The sequence below is a fragment of the Schistocerca nitens genome, chromosome 2, assembly GCF_023898315.1.
Source record: "Schistocerca nitens isolate TAMUIC-IGC-003100 chromosome 2, iqSchNite1.1, whole genome shotgun sequence".
Lineage (NCBI taxonomy): Eukaryota > Metazoa > Arthropoda > Insecta > Orthoptera > Acrididae > Schistocerca > Schistocerca nitens.
In genome coordinates, this window is record NC_064615.1 from 1,062,648,957 (window position 1) to 1,062,671,452 (window position 22,496).

A 22,496-nucleotide genomic window follows, 5' to 3' on the forward strand; every position below is an offset into this window, starting at 1 on the left:
TGGTAATACGGAAGGGGAATAGTCGACTTAGTTTCATTGGGAGGACTTTGGGAAAGTGTAGCTCATCCATAAAGGAGACGCCGTATACAACGCTAGTGCGACCCATCCTTGAGTACTGTTCGAGTGTTAGGGATCCCCACCAGGTCGGATTAAAGAAAGACATCGCAGCAACTTAAGAGGCAGGTTGCTAGATTTGTTTCCGGTAGGTTCGGTCAGCACGCAAGTATTTCGGAGATGCTTCGTGAACTCAAGTGGGAATCGCTGGAGGGACGACGATCCTCTTTCCACAAGGCACTGCTGTGCAAATTTAGAGAGCCGGCATTTTAGGCCGACTGCAGAACGATCCTGCAGCCACCACCGTACATTTCGCGAAGAACAATGAAGATAAGACGTGAGAAATAAATCATACGAAGCCTTTTACACAGTCGTTTTTACTCGCTCTATTTCGGAGTGCAATTAGTAGTGGGGCAACGTACCCTCCGCCACGCACCGTACGGTCGTTTGCGGAGTGTAGATTCGATAGCAGCTAAATATTTGTGACAAGCTAGAATATAAATGTCCTTGCTGCTTCTTTCACTCGCTACCCACTTAGGTTCGTGTGTAACCACACCATCGGTAATCGCCACGGAAAAAAGGGCCAAATATTTGTGACTATAAAGAATACAGATAGCATTGCTGCTCGTTTCACTAGCAGGAGTTTTACTTAGACTGAACTCAAAAAATCGAAGAAACTTGTTCCTGGCAGAGCACACTCTTATATGTAAATGACATCGGTTATTGCGGAACATACTTCTAGTACATGAATAAAAAAGAGCTAGAGCCTGTTACCAATGCGAAGATGGAAAAAAGACATTAACATGTAGCAGGATGCAAACATACTTCCTTCGAATCCATGAACACACATCTCTAACCACAGGACCACTGTGATCACATACAACTCTGAGCAGGAGTATAGTTTATCTTAGGATCTCCGAAACGCTTTTTACCACCCATCTATCGTTAACTGACAGTTAATTATAACAAATCGTACCAAGAGTGTCATTTGTAACAAATCTTCAGTGTGCCATTGCCTTGAAACAGCACACTGTCGTAAGAATAATTCAGAACTAACAAAATACGATGAAATCCAATATGGCGTCTCCAAAGTAGCGGGCGAAGGACATCACGTGACCTTTCCCGGTCCGGATTTTAAATCATTCTTCTGATAAGCTGGAGATGAACTGTGTCGTTTTCGTTTGTCTTCCCTCTAGCAACGTGCTGCGGTTGTGTTTCGCGTCTATTTCTAAGTGCACTGGTACTGCATGCATATAACTTACCTGCAAACAAACAAAAAATTAATGGTACAACTTAATATTTTTATGTGATAATTGAAACTACTACATGCGCAAATTCAGTTGACACTCGGCCCAGGGCTAATGAGAGTGTTCGTACGGACATTTCCGATTTACAGCAATTCACATGAGCCACCGCGCCGAGCGTCAATTTAGTTTGCACATATAGTATACGAATATTCTCGCAGCTGGTGACAGATCACACTACCACATCACAGTAACTGGAAACTATCTCAGTTCCTTTAGATTAGGGCGGAAATTAAAGTGAAGAACAGAACAAATACACTAATTTGTTGTGAAATAAAACTGATGCCTAGTCTTTTGCTTAAACGATGATGTCCATAAATTGAGAGATTAAAAAATGAGTTCAGTCGAAAATATCGCCTGAGAGAAACAGAGTTATAGTACGGAGTCTCTCTGTGGTAAGAACACACTCAACTATATGTGCAGCATACAATCTTCTAAACAGCAAATGATCATTCTGTAAGTTGTTAAATTTGCTGGTGCGGGAGTAGTGATGAGACCAAGGAAGTTAGTGTGTCAGGTTTGTTCGTTTCTCGGTCAAAGTGACTTGTTGGTCGTGCTACCAGTAAAACGAACAATGTATCTATGTACAAGGTGTAACGCGTATAACTGCAGATATTAGGTTGGTCTGTAATTTCGTAGTGTTTTTGTTTTTGCATGCTGGTATTCCGGTTGCCATGGTTTATTTATCGATTGTCATTTTTTATTTGTACACTACTGGCCATTAAAATTGCTACACCAAGAAGGAATGCAGATGATAAACGGGTATTCATTGGACAAATATATTATACTAGAACTGACGCAGTTTGGGTGCATAGATCCTGAGAAATCAGTACCCAGAACAACCACCTCTGACCGTAATAACGGCGTTGATACGCCTGGGCATTGAGTCAGAGCTTGGATGGTGTGTACAGGTACAGCTGCCCATGCAGCTTCAACACGATACCACAGTTCATCAAGAGTAGTGACTAGCGTATTGTGACGAGCCAGTTGCTCGGCCACCATTGACCAGACGTTTTCAATTGGGAAGCAGGGCAGCAGTCGAACATTTTCTGTATCCAGAAAGGCCCGTACAGGACCTGCAACATGCGGTCGTTTATTATCCTGCTGAAATGTAAGGTTTCGCAGGATCGAATGAAGGGTAGAGCCACGGGTCGTAACACATCTAAAATGTAACGTCCACTGCTCAAAGTGCCGTCAATGCGAACAAGAGGTGACCGAGGCGTGTAACCAATGGCACCCCATACCATCACGCCAGGTGATACGTCAGTATCGCGATGACGAATACACGCTTCCAATGTGCGTTCACTGCGATGTCGCCGAACTCGTATGCGACCATCTTGATGCTGTAAACAGAACCTGGATTCATCCCAAAAAATGACGCTTTGCCATTCGTGCACCCAGGTTCGTCGTCGAGTACACCATCGCAAGCGCTCCTGTCTGTGATGCAGCGTCAAGGGTAACCGCAGCCATGGTCTCCGAGCTGATAGTCCATGCTGCTGCAAACGTCGTCGAACTGTTCGTGCAGATGGTTGTTGTCTCGCAAACGTCCCCATCTGTTGACCCAGGGATCGAGACGTGGCTGCACGATCCATTACAGCAATGCGGGTAAGATGCCTGTCATCTCGACTGCTAGTGACACGAGGCCGTTGGGATCCAGCACGGCGTTCCGTATTACCCTCCTGAACCCACCGATTCCATATTCTGCTACCAGTCATTGGATCTCTACCAACGCGAGCAGCAATGTCGCGATACGATAAAACGCAATCGCGATAGGCTACAATCCGACCTTTATCAAAGTCGGAAACGTGATGGTACGCATTTCTCCTCCTTACACGAGGCATCACAACAACGTTTCACCAGGCAACGCCGGCAACTGCTGTTTGTGTATGAGAAATCGGTTGGAAACTTTCCTCATGTCAGCACGTTGTAGGTGGCGCCAACCTTGTATGAATGCTCTAAAAAGCTATTCATTTGCTTATCATAGCATCTTTTTCCTGTTGGTTAAATTTCGCGTCTGTAGCACGTCGTCTTCGTGGTGTAGCACTTTTAATGGCCAGTAGTGTAGTTCATTGTTGCTATATGAGTTTACATATTGTGTTTTGTCATCTTGAGATAGTGAGTGGAGCTGTGGACGCTTGAAAATGGAGTGCCAAGTGCAGAAATCGTAATAACTCCTACATATTCTTCTGTTTGAGTTCGATAAAGGAATGACAGCAGCGGAGGCAGACAGAAACATTTGCGCTGTGTGTGGGGATAATGTCATCGGACAGAGCATTGCAAGAAGTTGGTTTTCTCGTTTTAAGAAGAATCGTTTTGATATTAGTGACTCTCCACATTCAGGAAGACCTTCAGAGTTTGATGAAGATCGTTTAAATGCAATAATCCACCATGATCATCGTCAGTGCACAACAGAACTGGCAAATTTGATGAACAGTGGTCATTCCAGCATCGTGAACCATTTGCATTCAATGGGGAAGGTTCAAAAATCCAGTGTATGGGTACCGCAAACTCTAATCCAAAATCACAAAAATCAGCGGCTGGCCATGTCTGCATATCTGCCTGGTCATCAATTGGCTCATGACCAACACCAACCATTCCTATCCTGTATCGTAACTGTGACGGGAAATGGTGTCTTCATGATAACATAAGAAAAGAAAAGAATGGTGCAGCCCAAACAAAGGAGCAACTCTGCCTACAAAGACCTGAGCGCATGCGACGGTGTGATGTACTACGAATTGCTTCCCTGAGGTGTAACCATAAATGCTGACATTTATTATTAACAGCTGAGATGTCTTGCAGACGTAATCCAAGAACAACAACCAGGAAAACAATAAACTGGTAGCCAAGATCGTAGGAATTCTTTTTATTCCATGATTACCGGTTTCGGCGAAATTAAAGCCGCCGTCATCGGATCTTAGGACACATACAGGTTACAACATCAAGGCAAACAATGGTGATATGTAATAACCTGTATGTTCCTAAGATCCGATGATGAAGGCTTTAGTTTCGTCGAAACCGGTAATCATGGAATAAAAAGAATTCCTGAGATCTTGGCTACCAGTTTATTGTTTTACAAGCACCTAGATCGCTCCCACGTGAGCACAATGTGCTCGATACAAAACCAGGAAAACTACGTGATATGATACTACTCCACAATAATGCCCGTCCGCATTGTGCTAGACTGAAAAGAAAAAAAAAAAAACACTATACAGGGATTGAGCTGGGAAGTCATGCCGAACCCGCCTTACTCACCGTATCTCGAGTCCTTAAATTTTCACCTTTTCCGCACTCTATCGAACAACATTCAAGGAACTTCCTTTCCAGATGAAAATGCGCCCCAAACGGGGTTCGGAGATGCCTTCGCCTCAAAACCACGTCAATTCTATAGTCGTGAATCGAAAAGATACCACAGCGTTGGCAAACTGTTGTTAACAGCGAAGGATAATACAGTATGTGTTTGATGACTAAAGCCTCTTCATGAGGTTGTCTCCATACTCCTACATGTCCATCCGCTCAATACAATTTGAAACGAGACTCGTCCAACCAGGCAACATGTTTGCAGTCATCAACGGTCCAATGTCGGTGTTGACGGGCCCAGGCGAGGCATGAAGCTTTGTGTCGTGCAGTTATCAAGATACATGAGTGGGCCTTCGCCTCCGAAAGCCCATATTGGTGATGTTTCGTTGAATGGTTCGGACGCTGACACTTGTTGATGACCCAACATTGAAATCTGCAGCAGTTTGCGGAAGGGTTGCACTTCTGTCACGTTGAACGATTCTCCTCAGTCGTCGCTGGTCCCTTTCTTGCAGGGCCTTTTTCCGGCCGCAGCGATGTCAGAGACTTGATGTTTTAGCGGATTCCTAATATTCACGGTACACTCATGAAATGGTCGAACGGCAAAACCCTCACTTCATCGCTACCTCGGAGATGCTGTGTCCCATCGCTCGTGCGCCGGCTATAACACCACGTTCAAACTCACTTATATTTTGATACCCCGCCATTGTAGCAGCATTAACCGATCTAATAACTGCCACAGACACTTGTTGTCTTATGTAGGCCATATTCTGCCGGTTTACATATCTCTGTATTTGAATACGCATACCTATACCAGTTGGCCGGCCCGGGGTGGCCGAGCGGTTCTAGGCGCTACAGTCTGGAACCGCGCGACCGCTACGGTCGCAGGTTCGAATCCTGCCTCGGGCATGGATGTGTTGATGTCCTTAGTTATGTTTAAGTAGTTCTAAGTTCTAGGGATGTACGCGTGGTCTAGGGGTAGCGTCTTTGATTCATAATCAAAACGTCTTCGGTCCCGCGTTCGATCCCCGCCACTGCCTAAATTTCGATAAATAATCAGCATTGGCGGCCGAAGACTTCCGGCATAAGAAGTCAGCCTACTTCTGCCAACGGCCTTGTCAAAGAGGGCGGAGGAGCGGATAGAGGTTCAGGGCACTCTCTTGTCCTAGGGGTGGGATATTACCCCCAAAGGCGGAAGAATCAGCAATGATCAACGACATGAGGATGCAGAAGGCAATGGAAATCACTGCATTAAAGACACGTAACGTGTATCCACAGGACATGTGGCCTGTAATTGAAGAAGTGTCATGATGATCTCTCCATTGGCAAAAGATTCCGGAATAGTCCCTCATTCGGATCTCCGGGAGGGGACTGCCAAGGGGGAGGTTACCATGAGAAAAAGATTGAATAATCAACGAAAGGATAACGTTCTACGAGTCGGGGCGTGGAATGTCAGAAGCTTGAACGTGGTAGGAAAACTAGAAAATCTGAAAAGGGAAATGCAAAGGCTCAATCTAGATATAGTAGGGGTCAGTGAACTGAAGTGGAAGGAAGACAAGGATTTCTGGTCAGATGAGTATCGGGTAATATCAACAGCAGCAGAAAATGGTATAACAGGTGTAGGATTCGTTATGAATAGGAAGGTAGGGCAGAGGGTGTGTTACTGTGAACAGTTCAGTGACCGGGTTGTTCTAATCAGAATCGACAGCAGACCAACACCGACAACGATAGTTCAGGTATACATGCCGACGTCGCAAGCTGAAGATGAACAGATAGAGAAAGTGTATGAGGATATTGAAAGGGTAATGCAGTATGTAAAGGGGGACGAAAATCTAATAGTCATGGGCGACTGGAATGCAGTTGTAGGGTAAGGAGTAGAAGAAAAGGTTACAGGAGAATATGGGCTTGGGACAAGGAATGAAAGAGGAGAAAGACTAATTGAGTTCTGTAACAAGTTTCAGCTAGTAATTGCGAATACCCTTGTAAGTAGGCTGTTTAGGTTTTTCTTATTGGTAACGCCACGTAGCGCTCTGTATGAAAATCACTGGCTGTGCTGTGTGCAGTCTGTAGCTAGTTTGCATTGTTGTCTGCCATTGTAGTGTTGGGAAGCTGGATGTTAACAGCGCGTAGCGTTGCGCAGTTGGAGGTGAGCCGCCAGCAGTGGTGGATGTGGGGAGTGAGATGGCGGAGTTGTGAGAGCGGATGATCTGGACAGAGACAGTAAATTTGTAAGACTGGATGTCATGAACTGATATATATATAATATGACTTTTGAACAATATTAAGGTAAATACATTGTTTTTTCTCTATCAAAATCTTTCATTTGCTAATATGCCTATCAGTAGTTAGTGCCTTCTGTAGTTTGAATCTTTTATTTAGCTGGCAGTAGTGGCCCTCACTGTATTGCAGTAGTTCGAGTAACGAAGATTTTTGTGAGGTAAGTGATTTGTGAAAGGTATAGGTTAATGTTAGTCATGGCCATTCTTTTGTAGGGATTTTTGAAAGTCAGATTGCGTTGCACTAAAAATACTGTGTGTCAGTTTAAGCACAGTCCTGTAAAAATTTTTCAAAGGGGAAGTTTCATATGGCGACCGTGCCAGGTTAACTCACTGGAATCTTCTGATTTTTTTCTTGTAGTTTGTGTAATTAGTGTAGCTATTGTTTATTGCTAGTGCGTAATTGTAGAGAGAATCTTCTTTGTAGTTGCAGTCTTTCATTGTTGTTGTGGCATAAAAGGATGTTGGAAACCAAGAATCGTACTTTAAGAGTTATGAAATGTGTGTAAATGCGTGAATGTATCACAATGCCGGCGAAAATTTTTTTGACAGTGTTATATTCATAAGATTTTGTTTCTACACATTTGCAACGCAAATTCTCGACCTGTGAAATTTATTATATGAGACTGTCACTGTAATGCAAACTGGTGTCATAAATATTTCAATAAGAAAGTTAAGTGGCCACCTTCACGTAATGAGTCGTGGGCACCCAGCTGTGCGACAGTCGCCTGGAAAAAAGCCATTAGTGTGTGCCTTTCAGAGGCACAGGTGTAAAAAAAAAAGAGACCATTATCCTTGCTATTGACATTCCTTTGTAGAAAGCATCGCAAATACGACACGCTCATTACTTGGAAACATATGATTACTCGTACTTTGTGCTACTTATGCTTATGAATTGATGGGAAATATTCGCACATCTGCACACCTGATTAGGACAAGTGTCTTTCTACAAGAATTGAGAGAATTTCTACTAACGTATGAAATGCCTCATGACTACTGAATGATGTTCTTATGCTTTACTTTGAACATAATTGCTTATTTCCTTTGATATCTGGTTTCCAGCTGTCTTGCAGCATTGGTTTCATAAAATAAAATTAAATGCATTTGCTAATGTGAACACTTTCTGTCAACAGATCTATTAAATAATTATTTTATGATCCACATTCTTCGAAAAAGGAGCTCTTGGAATGGAAAGAACAATAAGAAGGGACTAATAACAGTAACTGCATATATAATTTTCTTTTCAAGTACTTGGTAATTTTTTGTAGAATTAGGTTTTGTGGTGCACCACTTTAATGACATAGATATTAAGATGTGAATAGACATTTCCCTTATCTGCATTGTTGTCTTTAGTGTACTATTTTTTCTGCTTGAGCTTTGTCATGTTTATGTATAAGTTATTGCATTTGCTGCTGCTGCTTGCCAGGCATAGTGTTACTGAATTTGATTTTGTATTACTCTGTTAAGCCAGTTTTACTACTGATTTATTTTTATTGTTTGCTGCACTTTGCTTTATATTAGTTGTAATATTGCAATTGCTCTGCTAATTTATTTTACTGCTGCTTGCTTTGCCATTTGTATTTTTTATCATTGCTGTTTGTGTTAATTGTTTTGTGCTGCTGCATTGCCTCGTTCCTTAGTTTAGCATCTGAGCTCAGTAGATTTAAGTTAGCTTAAGATGGGGTAGGCTGTATGAGAGAACGAGTTGTGATGAATTGGAAGAAATGCATTGAGAAGCTATGAGAAAGTGGTTTGGCCAAAAATAAAGTAGTGTACAGTGGAGAAAAACTATTTTTGAAAGAGGATGTGAACAGAATACAGAAATCAGGCTTAGATAGGACTTTCGGGAATAATGATGAACGAAGGGAGATCTCCATGCAAAATACTGCAGTAAAACAAACCCTGTCCTTTCCTTGTGTTATCCCACTATGTGTTTGTGTACCCTTCTATATTTGTGTTTTTCCTGTCTTTATGTGTTTAGCTGATCCGAGTTATGTTGTAGAATTTTTCTAATAATACACTCCTGGAAATTGAAATAAGAACACCGTGAATTCATTGTCCCAGGAAGGGGAAACTTTATTGACACATTTCTGGGGTCAGATACATCACATGATCACACTGACAGAACCACAGGCACATAGACACAGGCTACAGAGCATGCACAATGTCGGCACTAGTACAGTGTATATCCACCTTTCGCAGCAATGCAGGCTGCTATTCTCCCATGGAGACGATCGTAGAGATGCTGGATGTAGTCCTGTGGAACGGCTTGCCATGCCATTTCCACCTGGCGCCTCAGTTGGACCAGCGTTCGTGCTGGACGTGCAGACCGCGTGAGACGACGCTTCATCCAGTCCCAAACATGCTCAATGGGGGACAGATCCGGAGATCTTGCTGGCCAGGGTAGTTGACTTACACCTTCTAGAGCACGTTGGGTGGCACGGGATACATGCGGACGTGCATTGTCCTGTTGGAACAGCAAGTTCCCTTGCCGGTCTAGGAATGGTAGAACGATGGGTTCGATGACGGTTTGGATGTACCGTGCACTATTCAGTGTCCCCTCGACGATCACCAGTGGTGTACGGCCAGTGTAGGAGATCGCTCCCCACACCATGATGCCGGGTGTTGGCCCTGTGTGCCTCGGTCGCATGCAGTCCTGATTGTGGCGCTCACCTGCACGGCGCCAAACACGCATACGACCATCATTGGCACCAAGGCAGAAGCGACTCTCATCGCTGAAGACGACACGTCTCCATTCGTCCCTCCATTCACTCCTGTCGCGACACCACTGGAGGCGGGCTGCACGATGTTGGGGCGTGAGCGGAAGACGGCCTAACGGTGTGCGGGACCGTAGCCCAGCTTCATGGAGACGGTTGCGAATGGTCCTCGCCGATACCACAGGCGCAACAGTGTCCCTAATTTGCTGGGAAGTGGCGGTGCGGTCCCCTACGGCACTGCGTAGGATCCTACGGTCTTGGCGTGCATCCGTGCGTCGCTGCGGTCCGGTCCCAGGTCGACGGGCACGTGCACCTTCCGCCAACCACTGGCGACAACATCAATGTACTGTGGAGACCTCACGCCCCACGTGTTGAGCAATTCGGCGGTACGTCCACCCGGCCTCCCGCATGCCCACTATACGCCCTCGCTCAAAGTCCGTCAACTGCACATACGGTTCACGTCCACGCTGTCGCGGCATGCTACCAGTGTTAAAGACTACGACGGAGCTCCGTATGCCACGGCAAACTGGCTGACACTGACGGCGGCGGTGCACAAATGCTGCGCAGCTAGCGCCATTCGACGGCCAACACCGCGGTTCCTGGTGTGTCCGCTGTGCCGTGCATGTGATCATTGCTTGTACAGCCCTCTCGCAGTGTCCGGAGCAAGTATGGTGGGTCTGACACACCGGTGTCAATGTGTTCTTGTTTCCATTTCCAGGAGTGTATGTTATTTTCTTTGTAAAGATGTTTATAGACATTATTAATTCTGTTCTGTTTCAATTCTCGTGTGTGAAAAACTATTCTCATTATTTTATATATTTACTAATGTCATAATTCCTGTAACACTGATGTATATGTTTATTTCTATTCTTTTGTAAAGCCTGTGTTACTACAAATGTTGGTTGTAGTATATGTACAATATGTGAAACAAAAAGAGAACTGTTAGTGCTTGCATGTGTGTTAATAATTCAGTAAGGGACTGGTTAACAGCATTGCTGGTGCTAAGGTCAACTCCAAAAACTTTGTGAGTGCACAAGTGATGGTTTATGGACTTGCTATATTGTCCGCAAGACTCTTCGATGGTGATTGTGCTCCTGCACAGTCGCAACAGATGGCTGCTGGCCATTTCTACAAGGACTATAGTTGGTCTACAACTTTGCTGACTCACCAATACCATTATTTCTACAAGGACTACAGTGGGTGTGCACCTTTGATGACCCACCAATACCATTATTTCTACAAGGACTGCAGTGGGTCTGCACCTCTGGTGGCCCACCAATACCATAATCACTAGTAGGACTACAATGGGTCTGCTCTGTGATGACCTACCTACCAATATTTTTCAAAACTTCGAATGACTCTGCTGTGGGTTTGCTCTGTTGTGGCCCATTACCTGTCTGCATGTCAAGAGTCAGCACTGTCTTTCCGTTGGAAGGACAACACTACTTCTCCAAGACTGCATGGAAATCCACTACTTCCGTGTGCATTTTCTTTTACTGCTAAGACTTTGAGAAAAACACTGCTATTTCACTGTGATGATCGATCAGGACTGTCTTTATGGACTGTGAGAAAATTTTAGCTTTTGACCAACATTGTATCAATAAGTGTGTGCATTTGATATCTTTGTTATTGTAATTATGAAAAATTTTATCAAATCATTATTGGCCAGTGCCCAAAACAATTTGTAAAATTTTTTGTGGGGAGCATGGGGACTATGTTAGTAGGCTGTTTAGGTTTTCTTATTGGTAACGCCACGTAGCGCTCTGTATGATAATCACTGGCTGTGCTGTGTGAAGTCTGTGGCTACTCTGCATTGTTGTCTGCCATTGTAGTGTTGGGAAGCTGGATGTTAACAGCGCGTAGCGTTGCGCAGTTGGAGGTGAGCCGCCAGCAGTGGTGGATGTGGGGAGTGAGATGGCGGAGTTGTGAGAGCGGATGATCTGGACAGAGACAGTAAATTTGTAAGACTGGATGTCATGAACTGATATATATATATAATATGACTTTTGAACAATATTAAGGTAAATACATTGTTTTTTCTCTATCAAAATCTTTCATTTGCTAATATGCCTATCAGTAGTTAGTGCCTTCCGTACTTTGAATCTTTTATTTAGCTGGCAGTAGTGGCCCTCGCTGTATTGCAGTAGTTCGAGTAACGAAGATTTTTGTGAGGTAAGTGATTTGTGAAAGGTATAGGTTAATGTTAGTCAGGGCCATTCTTTTGTAGGGATTTTTGAAAGTCAGATTGCGTTGCGCTGAAAATACTGTGTGTCAGTTTAAGCACAGACCTGTATAAATTTTTCAAAGGGGAAGTTTCCCCTTTTCAAGAATCACAAGAGGAGGAGGTATACTTGGAAAAGGCCGGGAGATACGGGAAGATTTCAATTAGATTACATCATGGTCAGACAGAGATTCCGAAATCAGATACTGGATTGTAAGGCGTATCCAGGAACAGATATAGACTCAGATCACAGTATAGTAGTGATGAAGAGTAGGCTGAAGTTCAAGACATTAGTCAGGAAGAATCAATACGCAAAGAAGTGGGATACGGAAGTACTAAGGAATGACGAGATACGTTTGAAGTTCTCTAACGCTATAAATACAGCAATAAGGAATAGCGCAGCAGGCAGTACAGTTGAAGAGGAATGGACATCTCTAAAAAGGGCCATCACAGAAGTTGGGAAGGAAAACATAGGTACAAAGAAGATAGCTGCGAAGAAACCATGGGTAACAGAAGAAATACTTCAGTTGATTGATGAAAGGAGGAAGTACAAACATGTTCTGGGAAAATCAGGAATACAGAAGTACAAGTCGCTTAGGAATGAAATAAATAGGAAGTGCAGGGAAGCTAAGAAGAAATGGCTGCAGGAAAAATGTGAAGTCATCGAAAAAGATATGATTGTCGGAAGGACAGACTCAGCATACAGGAAAGTCAAAACAACCTTTGGCGACATTAAAAGCAACGGTGGTAACATTAAGAGTGCAACGGGAATTCCACTGTTAAATGCAGAGGAGAGAGCAGATAGGTGGAAAGAATACATTGAAAGCCTCTATGACGGTGAAGATTTGTCTGATGTGATAGAAGAAGAAACAGGAGTCGATTTAGAAGAGATAGGGGACCCTGTATTGGAATTTAAAAGAGCTTTGGAGGACTTACGGTCAAATAAGGCAGAAGGGATAGATAACATTCCATCAGAATTTCTAAAATCATTGGGGGAAGTGGCAACAAAACGACTATTCACGTTGGTGTGTAGAATATAGGAGTCTGGCGACACACCAAATGACTTTCGGAAAAGCATCATTCACACAATTCCGAAGACGGCAAGAGCTGACAAGTGCGAGAATTATCGCACAATCAGCTTAACAGCTCATGCATCGAAGCTGCTTACAAGAATAATATACAGAAGAATGGAAAAGAAAATTGAGAATGCGCTAGGTGACGATCAGTTTGGCTTTAGGATAAGTAAAGGGACGAGAGAGGCAATTCTGACGTTACGGCTAATAATGGAAGCAAGGCTAAAGAAAAATCAAGACACTTTCATAGGATTTGTCGACCTGGAAAAAGCGTTCGACAATTTAAAATGGTGCAAGCTGTTCGAGATTCTGAAAAAAGTAGGGGTAAGCTATAGGGAGAGACGGGTCATATCCAATATGTACAACAACCAAGAAGGAATAATAAGAGTGGACGATCAAGAACGAAGTGCTCGTATTAAGAAGGGTGTAAGACAAGGCTGTAGCCTTTCGCCCCTACTCTTCAATCTGTACATCGAGGAAGCAATGATGGAAATAAAAGAAAGGTTCAGGAGTGGAATTAAATTACAAGGTGAAAGGATATCAATGATTCGATTCGCTGATGACATTGCTATCCTGAGTGAAAGTCAAGAAGAATTAAATGATCTGCTGGACGGAATGAACAGTCTAATGAGTACACAGTATGGTTTGAGAGTAAATCGGAGAGAGACGAAGGTAATGAGAAGTAGTAGAAATGAGAACAGCGAGAAACTTAACATCAGGATTGATGGTCACGAAGTCAATGAAGTTAAGGAATTCTGCTACCTAGGCAGTAAAATAACCAATGACGGACGGAGCAAGGATATCAAAAGCAGACTCGCTATGGCAAAAATATCAAATACCGGCCTTAATTTGAGGAAGAAATTTCTGAGGATGTACATCTGAAGTACAGCATTGTATGGTAGTGAAACATGGACTGTGGGAAAAACGGAAGAGAACAGAATAGAAGCATTTGAGATGTGGTGCTATAGACGAATGTTGAAAATTAGGTGGATTGATAAGGTAAGGAATGAGGAGGTTCTACGCAGAATCGGAGAGGAAAGGAATATGTGGGAAACACTGATAAGGGGAAGGGACAAGATGATAGGACATCTGCTATGACATGAGGGAATGACTTCCATGGTACTAGAGGGAGCTGTAGAGGGCAAAAACTGTAGAGGAAGACAGAGATTGGAATACGTCAAGCAAATAATTGAGGACGTAGGTTGCAAGTGCTACTCTGAGATGAAGAGGTTAGCACAGGAAAGGAATTCGTGGCGGGCCGCATCAAACCAGTCAGTAGACTGATGACCAAAAAAAAAAAAAGTTGTAGGGGACTGATGACCTCAGAAGTTAAGTCCCATAGTGCTCAGAGCCATTTGAACCTTAGTGGCGAGGCTACATTCAGCGTATGAGGTTGTTCGCACCATACTCGGTATGGTTGAGCGAGTGCGCCACTAAATGATACGTAGATGTCAGGCATGCCTCGACGCTGGAGGCAGGAAGTTTGAGCACCTACTACACTGAGGCGGCAAAGAAACTGATATAGGCATGCGGATTCTCGGATAGCACGCCCTCTTTCCGTGCAAACTCTAATTTCTCATAGTTTACTGCAATGGTTGTATCTCCCTAGGTAGAAGGGAGTCCACAAAATGTTTTCGCATCGGGGAGACGGGAACGTTGGTGATCGAAATTTCATGCAAAGATTTCGCTACAACGAAAACGCCTTTGTTTCCATGTCTGTCACTCCAACTCGCTTATCAGATCTGCGACACTATCCCCCATATTTCGCGATAATACAGTACTAGCTGCCATTTTTTTTAACATTTTCGATTTCCTCTGTCAATCATATCTCCTGAGGATCTCATATTGTGCAGCAATACTCCAGAAGAGCCACACAAGCCCAGTGTAGGCAGTCTCTTTAGTGGATTTGCTGTATTGTCTATGTGTTCTGCCAGTAAAACGTAGTCGTTGGTTCGCTTTCTCCACCATTCGCCATGTGATGAATCCATTTAAATTGTTCGCAGTTGTAATCCATAGGTATTTAACTGAATCTACAACTTTTCAATTTGTGTGGTTTATCGTTCAGCTTAAATCCAACGGGTATTTTTTAATACTTATGTGGAGCACCGCACCTTCTTTATTTTTTAGTATCAGTTGTCACTTTTCATAACAGAACGTACTCCATATTTCTGGGTTATTGAGAGGCGACAGTACGATGGTAAGCTGAAAAGTAATGCCTCCGAATTTTTTATGGGAAAACTAGTAAAGCTTTTTAAATGAAATAGCCTTCGTTAACACTTTACATCTGTTTTGTTCTGCACGTCTACATATTTATTTCTCAACACAGTCACCCTGGTGCCGAACACATTACCCCCACGACAGACAAGTTTGTTGAAACCGTCACTGCACGTTTGTTCACGCAGCCACATCCACACCTCTGCTTGCACCGCTTCATCACTATCAAAGCCAAGTCCTCGAAGGTGTCCTTTAAGGTTTGGAAACAAATGAAAATCGGATGGGGTCGGGACTGTACGGGGAATGACCGATGCCAGCGATGCCTCGTGTAAGAAGGAGAAATGCGTACCATCGTTGCACATGTCGTAGCGCTCGTGTGTGGTCTGTCGCTGTCGTGCTGAAAGAGACGGTGCTCACTTGGGTAGACGAAAGTTTTCTGTGGTTACAAACTCGACCTTCTCTCTCACGCACCGACACAGTTACGTCACACACCGCAACGTTACACGGTACAATTCAGAGCCCTCTAGCGGCAGAGGGTTGCAAGTTGCGTCAGAAATGCGGGAAAGTCGGCCGAGTAATATACACTACTGTCCATTAAAATTGCTACACCACGAAGATGAGGTGCTACAGACGCGAAATTTAACCGACAGGAAGAAGATGCTGTGATATGCAAATGATTAGCTTTTCAGACCATTCACACAAGGTTGGCGCCGGTGGCGACACCTCAAACGTGCTGACATGAGGAAAGTTTCCAACCGATTTCTCATACACAAACAGCAGTTGACCGGCGTTGCCTGGTGAAACGTTGTTGTGATGCCTCGTGTAAGAAGGAGAAATGCGTACCATCACGTTTCCGACTTTGATAAAAGTCAGCAGAATATGGAATCGGAGGCTTCAGGAGGGTAATACGGAACGCCGTGCTGGATCCCAACGGCCTCGTATCACTAGCAGTCGAGATGACAGACATCTTATTCGCATAGCTGTAACGGATCGTGCAGCCACGTCTCGATCCCTGAGTCAACAGATGGGGACGTTCGCAAGACAACAACCATCTGCACGAACAGTTCGACGACGTTTGCAGTAGCATGGACTATCAGCTCGGAGACAGTGGCTGCGGTTACCCTTGACGCTGCATCACAGACAGGAGCGCATGCGATGGTGTACTCAAAGACGAACCTGGGTGCACGAATGGCAAAACGTCGTTTTTCGGATGAATCCAGGTTCTGTTTACAGCATCATGATGGTCGCATCCGTGTTTGGCGACAACGCGGTGAATGCACATGGGAAGCGTGTATTCGTCATCGTCATACTGACGTATCACCCGGCGTGATGGTATGGGGTGCCATTGGTTACACGTCTCGGTCACCTCTTGTTCGCATTGACGGCACTTTGAACAGTGGACGTTACATTTCAGATGTGTTACGACCCGTGACTCTACGCTTCATTCAATCCCTGCGAAACCCTACATTTCAGCAGGATAATGCACGTCCGCATGTTGCAGGTCCTGTACGGGCCTTTCTGGATACAGAAAATGTTCGACTGCTGCCCTGGTCAGCACATTCTATAGATCTATCTCCAATTGAAAACGTCTGGTCAATGATGGCCGAGCAACTGGCTCATCACAATACGCCAGTCACTACTCTTGATGAACAGTGGTATTGTGTTGAAGCTCTGTTTGACTCAATGCCGAGGCGTATCAAGGCCGTTATTACGGCCAGAGGTGGTTGTTCTGAGTACTGATTTCCCAGGATCTATGCCCTCAAATTGCGTGATAATGTAATCACATGTCAGTTCTAGTATAATATATTTGTCCAATGAATACCCGTTTATCATCTGCATTTCTTCTTGGTTTAGTAATTTTAATGGCCAGTTGTGTACATGAAATGTAACATCTCAGCTGATATTGAGGACAGAAAAAAATTCGTAGCCATTACTCTTCAGCAGACCCTCGTACATTTGACAGATGTGTATCTTCCAGTACTAATGCCCTGAGAGAATGGGTATGCAGACTTACTGCGTGTATACCATCTCCTTGTTGTCTCGATTGTAATTCAGAACACCGGTCTGGTGTAGACCTACACACTAATTTATCCTGTGCAAACCTCTTCATCTCTGAATAACTACTGCAACCTACATCTGTTTCTGCCTGCTTACTGTATTCGTCTCTTTGTCTCTGATGTGTCGACAGAGGTGCCGACACAGTGTTTTTGAGGGGGCCGAAATGCACGCTATAAGCGCACGAAGGATGGCGTGAGGTCTGAAACAGGATACGTAATGAATGCTATAAAGAAAAGTACGTAGCTGCTATAATACTTAATTTTAATCCATCATTTGTATACAGCATTCTTGATGATACAAGTGAGACTGTTTAGATTCATGAAGTAACTATTGGCGCCTTGCTAGGTCGTAGCCATGGACTTAGCTGAAGGCTATTCTAACTGTCTCTCGGCAAATGAGAGAAAGGCTTCGTCAGTGTGATCGCTAACAAAGTCGTCGTACAACTGGGGCGAGTGCTAGTCAGTCTCTCGAGACCTGCCGTGTGGTGGCGCTCGGTCTGCGATCCTGACAGTGGCGACACGCGGGTCCGACATGTACTAATGGACCGCGGCCGATTTAAGCTACCACCTAGCAAGTGTGGTGTCTGGCGGTGACACCACAGTCTCCCTCTACAATTTTTGCCCACCTCCACCCCATTCCCCCCCCCCTCTCCCCCCGACTCCAAATACTGAACTGATGTACGGCTTTCAGTGGGGCTCTAATATTGACTTTGAGAGCAAGTGTAGATCTGCAACTGCACCTGAACTTCTCTCACACGTGCAATACTGGCTACAAGAATTGCACTCCTGGGTAACAAGCAAACTAAGTTCAGCTCAGGACGACACATACTCATTCATAAGATCACAAAATTGTAAGCAGAACCAAATAGTAATTTAACTTGTGTCACAAAAGTTGTTTCTCACATAACGACAAGAGAGTGAAAAAAAACTGCAATATTACAACGTATCAGTAATCACTACTACACTACAACATCAATCAAACATGTATTATAGGCCAATGAAGACACCTCACAAATAAAAAGATGAAAAACGCTTATGGTACAAACAGCCCTTTATTTAGTTGCACAGACGGACCACATCTTCTTAAATGAAAGCAACTGAGGAACGACGGAAAACATAAAAAGTTAAGGTAAAATAATGTTACATTTCTCCTAAAGACAAAAGGCAAATTGGAACATTTGCTTGTCCGGCAGGACGAAAAAGGCGTTTTATTTGACAGTACCTGACACTTCCATCAAAGGACTTCTTACTCTGTGTACTTGAAACGTCCCCAGAAAATCACAGAACTTGTACGGCTTCCGCCATCCCCTGCACACAGTTCCCCTGAGGATACGCAGTTATGGTGATGCGGTGTGTAATTCACATGGTAGCCGCCAAAAGAGGAAAGAATTTGAATTTTCTTGGCGTGCAGTAAGGGGTGAAAGCGGCTCGGCTGGAATATATGTCGGTTCTACGTCGGTAAGAGCGCTTGTTTCACGACCATGCGCATTTCCCATTTACACTGAAGCGCCAAAGAAACTGGTATAGGAGTGCATATTCAAATACAGAGATACGTAAACAGGCAAAAGTCGGTGATGCGGTCGGCAACGTCTGTGTACGACAACAAGTGTCTAGCGCAGTTGTTAGATCGGTTACTGCTGCTACAATGGCAGGTTATTAAGATTTAAGTGAGTTTGAACGTGGTGTTACAGTCGACGCAAGAGCGATGGGACACAGCATCTCCGAGGTAGCGATGTAGTGGGGATTTTCCCGTACGATCATTTCACGAGTGTACCGTGAATATCAGGAATCCGATAAAACATCAAATCTCCGACATCGCTGCGGCCGGAAAAGAGCCTGCAAGAATGGGACCAATGACGACTGAAGAGAATCGTTCAACAAGACAAAGGTGCAACTCTTCTGAAAATTGCTGCAAATTTCAATGCTAGGCCATCAACAAGTATCAGCGTGCGAACCATTCAACGAAACATCATCGATATGGGCTTTCTCAACAGAAGGCTCACTCGTATATATTGATGACTGCACGACACAAAGCTTTACGCCTCGCCTGAGCCAGTCAACACCGACGTTGGACTGTTGATGACTGGAAACATACTGCCTGATCGCACGAGTCTCTTTTCAAATTGTATCGAGCGGATGGACGTGGACGGGTATGGAGACAACCTCATGATTCCACGGACCCTGTATGTCAGCAGGGGACTGTTCAAGCTGGTGGAGGCTCTGTAATGGTGCGGGGCGTGTGCAGTCGGAGTGATGTGGGACCCCTGATAGGTCTAGATACAACTCTGACAGGTGACACGTACATAAGCTGATCACCTGCATCCACTCATGTCCATTGTGCATTCCGGCAGACTTGGGCAGTTCCAGCAGGACAATGGGACACACCACACGACCACAATTGCTACAGAGTGGCTGCAGGAACACTCTTCTGAGTTTAAACTCTCCCGCTGGCCACCAAACTCCCCAGACATTATTGAGCCTATCTTAGATGCCTTGTAATTTGCTGTTCAGAAGAGATCTCCACCGCTCGTACTCTAAAGGATTTGTGGACAGTCCTGCAGGATTCGTGAAGTCGATTCCCTCCAGCACTACTTCAGGCAATAGTCTAGTCCATGCCACGTCCTGTTGCGGCGCTTCTGCGTGCTCGCGGCGGCCCTACGCGATTTTGCTATGCTGAAATGTTTATTATGTATATGGTCCAATACGAAGGGAGTGAGTGGATGCTAACAATACATTAAGGTAACACAGTTCTAAGCAAATTTCCGCTGTAACATCCGGTCGATCCATTTGAGAGCTGCACTGTTCGCTCGCTGTTTTGACTCACGAATTTGAGTCACTTCCACATTCAACCACTCAAGTCCACTGGTCATCCATTCGTGAGCGTAGCTGTTACATAATTTGTTCCGTCCACATGACGCGGCGGATTCACGCAGATATGAGCTTACATCATGCACGATTCGGCTTAAGTTTTGAATTCCACGAACTGTCGGCGCTATAACGCGACACACATGCGTACACGCACCGCCCCGTTAGTAAGTGTTTTTTAATACAAAATTCATTAAGACTATCAGGGAACATTAAACACGTACAAAGAAAAGCAGCACGAATCATCGTAGGTTTGTTTGACTCACGGGCGAGCGTCACTGAAATGAAAAACCTGAACTGGCAGACGTTATAATGTTACTTATAATTCGTCTTGATTGCAAAAATGTTTATTCACATGACCGGTTTCGGTTCCTCTAGAACCATCTTCAGATCTGCAGTTTCGGTTACAGGAGTAACCCGTCCACACACAGCAACCTTCAATGCGTCACATGTGAAGGTTGCTGTGTGTGTGGACGGGTTACTCCTGTAACCGAAACTGCAGATCTGAAGATGGTTCTAGAGGAACCGAAACCGCTCATGTGAATAAACAGTTTTGCAATCAAGACGGATTACAAGTAACATTGTATAACCAGTGATTGCGGTATCTCATCAGACATTATGTCTGTTTTTTCAGTGACGTTATAATATAGACGCCAAATATCCTGCGAAAGTCTGCTTTGAATGCTTTAAGAACCATGCGCGTTCGGTGAAATTTATGAGATATTCAAGCAGTCAGTGCTGATTTACATGCGAACGTTTTCGCGGCACGCCGATGCAATGGACTCTTCTCGGCTTCCTAACAGCGTCAAATCCGCAGGGTGCGTCCACGACGTTTCGGGAGGCAAATTCGCTCCTCCCGCTTTATTGGTTGCGATACGATTAGTTTCTGGGGGAGCTTAATTAAGGAGGAAATTGAAATCCGGGTGACACCGAATCTCGTCACTCGGGATAAGGATTTGCGCTCAGCGCGGCTTGCCAGTCCGTGTCGCGTGCGACGAGACAGGAGTGACGTCATGCTGCATGTCGTGTGACAGCGCGGGTAAACATGGCAGCCGTTACGTCACACTGCTGTGGAGCAGCCGTCACATGAATAACTCGCGCTCCGCCACCGATGCCTACATGAAGTTCGTTTTACACGCCAGCGTACTGCAGCGCCCCTGGTGTGTTATTCTTGTACTGAGACCCGCCTGTCTCGAGTAGGAACATAAAAAAGTACCGATACTTTTTGGTATCGAGTACTTTCATCACGACACCGATATCTTCTTACCCTTAATTCGACAGTTTTCTACCGATATTTTTACTCACATTAGCACTTTACTGCAAGTTCCGTATCGAATGACCCTAGTAATAATTTATTATTATTTACCCAAAATTTTCGCTGCATGACTCAGCTCCAACACTTTCAACAACCGAACGCAAGAGAAGCAAAAGGCCAACAACTGAATGAGTAGTGTGCGTGCGAACCACAAGCGTCAGGTGTACGGAAACATTTGCGACGCCTCGCCAAGCAGGGAAATGTTTCGTTCACTTGGGAAACGCTTGTTTTAAGCATTCGACTGACTTGTGTGTTTTTGTATTGTGTTGAACACAGTGCAAAGACTGCTGAATCAGTAGAAAGAAAGGCACTACCAAATGTGAAACTTGGCAGTATTTTCATGAACTAGGCGATACTGAAGTGAGGTGCAAAATCTGTTTCAAAAATTTTAAGCATTCAGATAATACTTCAACCTTGAGAAAGCATTTAAGAAAACACCCCACCACTACAGCAAGGTAAAATTTACTCAGTAAGTTTGTAAGAGAGTTAATTAAGCGTTACATTTTTTTTAGTATAAACAGTATGAATGGAAGAAGAACGAAAAAAAATAGTATTGAGATAACAGAGTTGCAACAATTATGGTATTAAAAACTGTGATAAGATATTACACTTAGCAATGTAACCTGCCATTATAAGCTTGATTAACAACAAGAATTCACCCCAAATTCCTTTCTTTTCACTTATTACGATACCTCAGATGAGAGAATTATCAACGATTGCAGCAACCTACCACATCGCAATCAGAGCACTTAAAATTATTCTCCAGAGTGAAATTCGGATTGATTAATAATTCCTCCGACAACTCTTCCGTATCGGCGTTTTCGAGTCCTTCCTCGGGCATGGGTGTGTGTGTTGTCCTTAGCGTAAGTTGGTTTAAGTTAGATTAAGTATCGTGTAAGTCTAGGGACCGATGACCTCAGCAGTTTGGTCCCACAGGAACTTACTACAAATTTCCAAAAAACTTTCGGCATAAGAAAGATACATTACAGTTGAACACTAGGATTCGCTAAACTGTGCTCCACAGCTGTGATACCGCGTGGTTATGAATAAGGTCACAGAAGTCCAGTATGCGGTGTAATTATCGTATGGCGGCGAAACTTGGTAGA